Source organism: Neomonachus schauinslandi, chromosome 3, assembly GCF_002201575.2.
Source record: "Neomonachus schauinslandi chromosome 3, ASM220157v2, whole genome shotgun sequence".
Taxonomy (NCBI): Eukaryota; Metazoa; Chordata; class Mammalia; order Carnivora; family Phocidae; genus Neomonachus; species Neomonachus schauinslandi.
In genome coordinates this window covers 2,635,813-2,645,981 of record NC_058405.1, presented here as the reverse complement: position 1 = coordinate 2,645,981, position 10,169 = coordinate 2,635,813, and positions in this window count along the sequence as shown.

Sequence of the window (10,169 nt, the reverse complement as noted above, 5' to 3'; positions counted from 1 at the left end):
GACCTCGGTGCTCTAGTTTGAATCACCGTAGGTGGTTTGCTGAGATCGCTGTGTGTGCTGGCGGGTCCCTGTCGGAGGGGAGTGGGACATGGCCCACTCAGGTGCAGAGAGGCGGGGTGGGGGGGCAGAGGTGTGGGAGCGTCTCCCGCACTGTGAGCCCCAGGAGTGGGAGCTCACGGCCCCACCGACTTTTCCTAACTCCTGCTTTCTCTGTCCAGACACCTGCGGTCTTCCCACCTGGCCAGTCCACACTCTGCGCATTATCTGCCCCCACACCCTGCCCAAGGTTTTTCCAGAGTTCTCCTCTCCCCTCCCCTCTAGGGCCCTATCCTGCTTTGTTTTCTCTCTTTTTTTTTTTTTTCTTTTTTAAGATTTTATTTCTTTATTTGACAGAGAGACACAGCGAGAGAGGGAACACAAGCAGGGGGAGTGGGAGAGGGAGAAGCAGGCTTCCCGTGGAGCAGGGAGCCCGATGCGGGGCTCAATTCCAGGACCCTGGGATCATGATCTGAGCCGAAGGCAGACGCTTAACGACTGAGCCACCCAGGCACCCTATCCTGCTTTGTTTTCTTGCCGCTATCTCAAATTGTATAGCTTATTCACACGTCGAACCCTGCAGCCTCCCTCTCCAGAATGCAAGCTCCCTAAGTGGAGAACAAAGGCACAAAGGAAATGTAGATAAAATTAAACTTCCTGGGCGCCTGGGTGGCTCAGTTGTTAAGCGGCTGCCTTCGGCTCAGGTCATGGTCCCAGAGTCCTGGGATCGAGTCCCGCATCGGGCTCCCTGCTCAGCGGGAAGCCTGCTTCTCCTTCTCCCACTCCCCCTGCTTGTGTTCCTGCTCTCGCTGTCTCTGTCTCTGTCAAATAAATAAATAAAATCTTGGGCGCCTGGGTGGCTCAGTTGGTTAAGCGACTGCCTTCGGCTCAGGTCATGATCCCGGAGTCTCTGGATCGAGTCCCGCATCGGGCTCCCTGCTCGGCAGGGGGTCTGCTTCTCCCTCTGACCCTCCCCCCTCTCATGTGCTCTCTCTCTCATTCTCTCTCTCTCAAATAAATAAATAAAAAATCTTTAAAAAAAAATAATAATAAATAAATAAATAAATAAATAAAATCTTAAAAAAAAAATCTAAATGTTAAAAAAAAAAAATTAAACTTCCTTATAACCTGCGGCCCATTGACAAATACTAGAGGCAGGCAGAGTATAAGATTCCTCCGGGAAGCTCCCAATCTTAATGTTAATGTCTTGCTAGAGGGAAAAAGGGAAAAACAACTTGGTTTGATAATAGCCAGGCCTCCAGGATTCTGGGTCTTCTTTAGCATATGAAAATCCTTTTGGAAACTCCTTTGTCTTTACCTCGCCCAGTTCCAAAGTCTATAATCAGTTGCTCCTCATGACCCCAGCGCAGCTCTTTTCTGCCCATGGGTCCTGTCTCTGTGCTATAATAAAACCACCTTTTTGCACCCAAGACATCTCAAGAATTCCTTCTTGACCCTCAGCTCCAGACCCCAACATTTCCACATCATCAAGAAGGGACTTTTTGGGCGGTGCTCCCCAGTGAGCCTGGTGAAGCCTCTCTTGCACACAACAGTTGCTCAAGAAAGCTTTGAGTCAAGGGCCCCTGGGTGGCTCAGCTAGTTAGGTGTCTGACTCCCGGTTTGGCTCAGGTCATGATCTCAGGGTCGTGAGATCCAGCCCTGCGTCGGGCTCTGCACTGGACATGGAGTCTGCTTAAGATTCTCTCTCTCCCTCTCACTCTGCCCCTCCCCTTGTGCTCTCTCTCTCTTTAAAAAAAAAGGAAAGAGGGCGCCTGGGTGGCTCAGTTGGTTAAGCGGCTGCTTTCGGCTCAGGTCATGATCCTGGAGTCCCTGGATCGAGTCCCGCATCGGGCTCCCTGCTCGGTAGGGAGCCTGCTTCTCCCTCGGACCCTCCCCCCTCTCATGTGCTCTCTCTCTCTCATTCTTTCTGCCTCAAATAAATAAATAAAATCTTTAAAAAAAGAAAAAAATAAAATAAAAAAAATAAAAAAAAAGGAAAGAAAGCTTTGAGTTTGGAAAGAATGGATGAGTTCACCATCCTGGTGAGACCAGAAGCTGTGTCCTGCAAACACATGGTGACCAGCTATGCCACACCCTCTGGGTTTGCTCACCTGGTCAGGCCCCTCCTCCAGGCGCCCCTCTGGTGAGTGTCCCCCACCCTCCCAGCCCTCCCATGCAGTTAAAACCCTGGCACTTCTAACCAGCTCATTATATTCACTGTTACTTCATTCTTATCTCCTGCAGTAATTTTGAAATTCCCTAGGGACAGGGAGCATGTTTTAAACGAAGTTTGTATCCCACCCAGTTCAACACGCCTTTCTCAGATCACCCCATCATTCACTAAACGTGGGGTTTTGAGCCCATGAGGGTCTTTGGGTTTTGTTCTCCGGTGTCTCCCAAGTTCCTAGAACTAGGCCACGGTCTGTGCTCAGTTCGTGTGTATTTGAATACATTTCATTAACTTAATGTTGTCGCCCCTGGAAAAACTGCTGCTCTCAGAGCAGGTTTGCAGGGGAGAGACGTGTAGGTTTGCTAGGGTCCCAGCACCTAGCCCAGTGCCTGGCACATACAATTCACTCAGCGAGTCTGTAAAAAAATTTAAATTGTCCAGCACTTTGAACAACTAAATTCAACCAGGAGAAAGTCTCCGTATCAAATTTCAACCACTCCTAAAAAATGCCTTAAGACTCTCAATTGCCTTATTCCTGTTCAGGAGGCCATATGGAGGAAGGAGGCAGATGTTGGGATGAGTCTGTTTAAGGAGCTACTTACCTGCCAAGGATGATGTTTATTCTGCCTGGATTTAAACCACCAGCCTAACAGGCTAATCCTTTTTCCAATTGCTAGATGAAACGCTCCCAAGGCCAAGAAAAATATGTAGCTTCCTTTTTAAAAAGATGCAAACTGAGCAATTCTGGGACTCTCTGCAGTGAAAATATAAGAAAAAAGAAAATGTGGTTGCTTTCCTCGGATTTTGCAAAGTAACTTGGGAGTGTTTGTAGGTGCCTTTGATGTAGTTTTTGGAGCAGTGGTGGTGGTGGTGAGGTTCAGAGCCCACGGCCAAAAAAATTCTTGAGACGTCTTAGGGGCAGAATGGTGGTTTTACTAAAGCTCGGGACAGAACCCATGGGCAGAAAGAGTGGCCACCCCGAGATTCTGAGGAGCAACTGATTATATACTATGGGGTTGGGGGAAGTAAAGATAAGGGAAGTTTCCAGAAGAACTTTCACCAGCTAAAGAAGACTCACAGGATATAGGAGGCCTGGCTATTGTCAAACCAAGGGTGTTTTTTCCCTCTAGCAAGGCATTAACATTAAGACAGTTGGGAGCTTCCTGGAAGGATCTTACACTCTACCTGCCTCAAGTATTTGTCAATGGGCTACAGGTTATAAGGACATTTAATTTTATCTACATTTCCTTCTGCCTTTGTTTTCCACATCACCTGGTTGTAGAACAATTTTACCTTTAAAGTACTTTCCTCCTTTTTAAAAGCAAAGGAAAACAACAACAAAACCAAACCCTGCCTATCTATCATATATTCATTCAGTGGGTAGGAGTTGAAGCACTAAGCACTAAGCTCTGACCTAGGAATAGAGCAATGAGAAAGACAGCCAACAAAATAAACAAGCAAAATATATAGTGTCCTAGACAGTGATGAAATGTTAGATGGAGAAAAACAGAACACGATGGTATACAGAGAATGAGGCCTGAGGGTGGATGCAGGGGGTCCCGTTTTAAACAGGATGTCTTCAAGATAAAGTTTTCATATGCATTAGGAGGTAAGGCCTTGAACATGCACGTATCTGTAGGAAGAAGGGTCCACACAGAGAGCAGTGAGTGCAAAGGCCCTGAGGCAGAAGCCCTCCTGGTCAGCTTGATGGGCTGCAGGAGGTGAGAGCAGCCGAAGCAGGAGAGAGGTGAGCTAGACATCAGGTCTGTGAGGAGGGGGGGTAGGTGGGGCAGGGGAGGATACTGGGGCCTAGAGGTCATCGTAAGGGCTGTGGCTTATACTCTGAATGAGACAGCAGGGTAGCAGAGGATTCCGAGGGGAGGAGAGACAGGAGCTGTCCTTACACGAGGTCACCTGCCTGCTGTGTTGAGGCGGCCACGGCAGATGCAGAGACCTCAGAGACACAGTGCTGGTTGGGATTAGCGTGGTAACAGAGAAGTGTTCAAAGTTGTTTGCAGTCTGGGTATATTTTGAAGGTGGAACCTACAGGATTTGCTGTGGATTGGATGTGGAATAACAGGGGAAGCGGGGAGGGATAGAGAGAGGAGTGGAGCACAAGCATGTGGAGAGATGGGGTGCCACATCCATCTTTATCAGCTCCAGGCTTCCTGACCTCAGCACGGCAACAGGCCGGGGACCCAGATCGCTCTCGGGGGCACAGTTGGTGCTGCTGTCCTGTGATGTTTCGCCGTCTCACAAGCGCAACTGGGGCGCAGCGTGAGCCAGCAGCTTCCCCAGGGTCCCGCGGCTGGCTGCGCCGGGATGTGTCTAAGCTTGAGGTCCTGCCCTCGGCCCAGCCAGCCGGGCACGGACCCCAACATTTACATCCACAAAATATTGGTTCTTTCTCTGTCGTTCACATCCACAAGACCCACATCTACTTCAGGACAAAAGTAGTGTATATATAAGGTGTTCTCTGAACGAAGCACCGGCCGCTGAAGACGCGGCTCCTCTCTGGGGCGGACACGGGGGGTCCGAGACAGAAGAGGTCGTTGCAGCCAGGTCGAGCAGAGCTACTTCGTGCCACTTAGGACTGGCTTCCCACGGACGGGACAGAAAGCCCCAAATAAGTGGAGTTTAAAAGAGACATTTATTTCTCTCACAAAAAAAGTTCTGAGGTAGCCCATCTGAGGCTGGCCTGGCAGTCTGTTCTACAAAATCCGCAAGACTCCTTCCAGCTCACAGCTCTGCCAGCCAAGAGTTGACTCTCACCCTCCTCCTCCGGGTGGGAGCTCCAGCCATCACACCCACGTTCCAAGCAGCAGAGTGAGGAAGGGCTGGCCAACTGTCCAATGGCTGACACATGACACTTTTGCTTACATCCCAATTGGCCAGAAGCTAGTCACATGGCCATACACCTAACTGCAAGGAAGGCTGGGAAATGTAGTCTTTACTCTGAGTCCTCGTGTACCCAGATAAAAATTCTCTAATTAGGAAGAGAAGGAGGGATAGTGGGGAGGGGGGACAGCCAGCAATTTCTGCGGCTCACAGGTAACAAACTGAACCGATACTGTTCAAAATGCCTCAATGCCACAAATATTAGGTCATTGGAAGTATACTTCCATTAATACTGAATTTCAGTATTCTCCTGGGTGGCAAATAAGCCTTCAGCTATGTGCCAAATCTAAATGATAATCTCACTGGGGCTCAGTGGACAGATATAGTGAGGGTAATGACGTCTGCAGGGGACACAAGGGACACCGTGGAGAAGAGTAGCAGTGCACGCGCTGAATACTTGCCCCGCCTATCCAAAACCCTGCGGACACCAGGGGATAAAGCTTCATCTTTACCAGTGGAGTAGGTAGAAATAGGTCTCATATCCATTTGTGTTTCTTTGACCATCAGTAAGGTCAAAATCTTTATTTAACAAATCTACTGGTTGGGGTGCCTGGGTGGCTCAGTCAGTTAAGCCTCTGCCTTTGGCTCAGGTCATGGTCTCAGGGTCCTGGGATGGAGCCCCGTGTCGGGCTCCTTGCTCAGCAGGGAGCCTGCTTCTCTGTCTCCCTTGCCTCTGCTATGTGCTCGCTCTCTCACTCGCTCTGTCTCTCAAATAAATAAATAAAATCTTTTAAAAATAATAAAAATTAAAGGGGTGCCTGGGTGGCTCAGTCGTTAAGCGTCTGCCTTCGGCTCAGGTCATGATCCCAGGGTCCTGGGATCGAGCCCCACATTGGGCTCCCTGCTCCGCCGGAAGCCTGCTTCTCCCTCTCCCCCTCCCCCTGCTTGTGTTCCCTCTCTCCCTGTCTCTCTCTCTGTCAAATAAATAAATAAAATCTTTAAAAAAAAAAAATAATAATAATAATAATAATAATAATTAAAAATAAATAAAAAATCTACTGGTCATTAATGAGTTTTCTTTTGTTAATTGCCCATTAAAAACCTGTGAATAGGGGCGCCTGGGTGGCTCAAGCAGTTAAGCATCTGCCTTCAGCTCAGGTCATGATCTCAAGGTCCTGGGATGGAGCCCAACATGGGGCTCCCTGCTGGGCAGAGAGGCTTCTTCTCCCTCTCCTCCCTGCTCATGCTCTCTCTCACTATCTCTCTCTCAAATAAATAAATAAATAAAAAGAAAAAAAAGAAACATTGAAAAAAAACTGTGAACATTTTTTTTGAACATTTTTTTTTTTTTAAAGATTTTATTTATTTATTTGACAGAGAGAGACACAGCGAGAGAGGGAACACAAGCAGGGGGAGTGGGAGAGGGAGAAGCAGGCTCCCCGCAGAGCAGGGAACCCGATGCGGGACTCGATCCCAGGACCCTGGGATCACGACCTGAGCTGAAGGCAGTCGCTTAACCAACTGAGCCACCCAGGCGCCCCTTTTTGAACATTTTTAAATTATGGTGCTACTATAGATTTCACATTCTTCAAAATAAAAAATTGGGAGTCATGTGTATCATATGTAAATAAATTTCAAACATAAATACAAAACTTAAATCATAAACCTGTAAATAAATTTCTATGATATATAACATTTAAAAGCTTTTACATACTTGTTTACTCAACTATGTCAACCTTGTTTATGGTGATTTTTTTAAAGTTGTTTGTTTGTTTGTTTTTGCTTTTAAGAAAGAGAGAGAATGCCTGTGCATCCATGGTGGGGAGGGGCAGAGAGAGAGGGAGAGAGAATCCCAAGCAAACTACCCAGTCAGTGCAGAGCCCCACGTGGGGCTTGATCTCAGGATCCTGAGATCAGGAGCTGAGCCAAAATCAAGAGTCGGATCCTCAGCCCGCTGAGCCACCGAGGCGCCCCAGGGATTTTATTTTAATGTGCAAATATTTTTTATTTGTATGTAACCAAATCTACCAACTTTTCCGGCATAGTTTCTGGGCATTTCAATATCCATTGTGATCCCTTGACTGCTGAAGGTCTGGTGTCAGCTAAGTATATGGAAAGATCTCAAGAGAACTGAATTTGGAACCCCAGTTGGCCATGTTTTACTGAGCGACTCTGGGCAAGTGTTCCTAATGGTGGTGCCCTCTGTTTCATCATCTACCAAATGTAGATGACACTGCCCCTCTCAGTGTTGTGGGCAAGTGATCCTCTACACAGGGGTGCTCAGTAGGCATGAGTTCCGTTATTCCTTCCTGGCCCCCCCCCAATTCGATCAGCATCCCCTCAGCCAGCACCACCAGCACTCAGTAAGATGAATCAGGCCCTTGGGGACAGCAACCTTGCCCCAGCTAGGACAGGAAATTGTGGGTGTTTTTCAAGTCGGGTTTACATTTCAATTTCAGAAACCCCCCACCCTGAGTTTCTGCTCTTCTTCCTCTTAGAATTCCTTGCATCCTCTTCCCTTCTCTGGAGTCAGTTGATGACCCAGGGCTGGATTCGCAGCTATGCTGTCATGGGTGCACCTGCCGGGAGGCGCGCACTGCATCCTTCTAGGTCTGGGGTATCAGCACCTCGGGACCCTCTACAGGGCTGCTGGGCAAACCACATTCACAGAAAGACTGTGCGGCCTAAATCTACACACAGATTTGGGGGCAGGGGGACGAGGTGAGAACATATGAAAACTCCTTTCTCTGCTTAAAAACAGTGAAACAAAATATCCAAAGCTGCAATGATGTAACTACCAGCATATAGGCTGCTATTGTAGATCAACAATCCACCACACCCGTTTCTTCTTAGATTTCAAAATATATCTTCATTTGATTTGACGCCGATGCCTTCTGTCAGCCCATTTTCTGTTTATCATAAAAGCTATCCCCAAACCTCAAAATAAATTTAAGGGGGCGCCTGGGTGGCTCAGTCGGTTGAGCGACTGCCTTCGGCTCAGGTCATGATCCTGGAGTCCCGGGGTCGAGTCCCGCATCGGGCTCCCTGCTCGGCGGGGAGTCTGCTTCTCCCTCTGACCCTCCTCCCTCTCATGCTGTCTCTCATTCTCGCTCTCAAATAAATAAAATCTTTAAAAAATAAAAATAAATAAATAAATAAATAAATAAATAAATTTAAGGAATTTTGCAGAAATGGAAACAAAGTCAATACAAACTCCAAAAATGGTAGATTTCTCATAAAAAGAGCATCTTCCAAAATGAAAACTGCGCGGTGCCCCGCAGTGCGGGGGGGGGGGGGAGTACAGCCCCTGCCCGCTGCCGCATCTGGCTGTCTACCCCCTGGCCGCCTGGCCTCTGCAGCACCTGCTAGCTCGGGCCCTTAGTCACACCCACCCAGGGCAACCACCAATCACATCAGCCCCCACATCAGGGATCAGCCCCCCAGCAGCCTCCTTGTTCGCGTCTTCCCAAGCATCCATTCTTTCTACCCCTAGCTCAGTTCCATCTGAAGCTGGGTGATTCCAGAGGTGGACCTCCAAAGTGTGGGCCATCGGTTCTGTCCTCACCCTGCTTCAAGCATCTCTGACACCCTTCTCTGTCTTGTGATGGACACCGGTCTTTATGCTTCTTTCCCCCAAACAGACTGCCGTCTCCTTGGGACAAGGATGGTGACATGTTATCCTGGGCGCCTGGGTGGCTCAGTTGGTTAAGTGTCTGCCTTCAGCTCAGATCATGGTCCCAGGGTCCTGGGATCGAGCCCCGCATCGGGCTCCCTGCTCGGCGGGAAGCCTGCTTCTCCCTCTCCCACTCCCTGCTTGTGTTCCCTCTCTCGCTGTGTCTCTCTCTGTCAAAAAAATAAAATCTTTAAAAAAAAAAACCCGGCACGGTGTGGTCAGCAACCCCCGGCCTAAGCCACACCTCTCTAGCTTCTTTGCAGAGTGATGGGGACTGAGACGCCCAGAGCTCGGAGGACGTGGGAGCCCCCATGTCTGGGCCCTTGCCTCTTTTGCACAGGGTCCTCAGCAAAGCTCCTCCAGCAGGCCTGCCCCCACCTCCCGGGACCCCGGTGTCTCTACAGTGAAATCTCACACACACCACCGGACTTAAGAGAATGGTCCTCCCTACACACTTTGCCCTCAGAATTTGGGGATCAATCTGCAACTTAATTACTCGATCTGCTAAGAAGCCTTTGTACAGTTGTCGGTTTGGGGTTTTGCTGGGTTTTGTGTTCTTTTGTTCTGTCACCTCCCCCAAACAAAAATGCAAGTAGCTCTTCCTTCATCTTTCCCTTAGTCTAACACTTAGGCTTTCGTTTTTCTTTAACAGCTCAACTTCCTCTTGCGAAACAGTGGACTTCCCTGTGCGGATAGAACAAGGAACTCTTAATTAATTGCTTTTGGTTTTTCAGTCATTGACGGTCGGAGGGGATTTTGAATGTTTTTTAAACATCGTGTGTGGAAGTCCTCTCTCCATTGCGCCACCCGGTGCATCACGACCTCTTCAGCCTGGACACAGAACGTGAGGGCGTCTGACCCAGGAGAGAGGCCATGGGTGGGGTGTTTCATTCTCTGTAAAAGAATGACTTTTCCTGGTCTTTTATGGACATGCCCACTTTGAAAGATTCCACTTCTCATCTTATACATTTCTTCTCCTATTACTCGCTGATTCTTAGCTGGAATTTTCAGCGATGATGAGCAGGTGTATGAGCAGGAGTCATCCTCTTCCTCCCTCAGGCGGCTAACGCTCCTTCGTTCTCCACGACGCTCATGGGCACTAGCTGTGACACTTCCTCCAGGGAACCTGCCCCCCGCGCACCCTGAAACCGTTCTCCCCCGTGTCACCTGGGGTCAACCTAACAGACACTTCAGCCTTTCGACCCACTTGTGGGCTTTGACTCTGTTTCCCACTTCCTCCTTGAAAGTCTGTGGCTTCCCAGACCACCCTTCACTTTGCCCCCCACCCCCCAGGGCTCTACCCTCATCATGTGGGTTTGCTTTTTAAATAAACTCGCCACATATTCTTCCAGTCTCTATCTGTGCACTGAAACTCTGTATGTACAATATTAGCTAGATTTCCTTGGAATGGAACTTTGGCCCCTTCGGAATCAAACCTCAATCCTGCCAAGA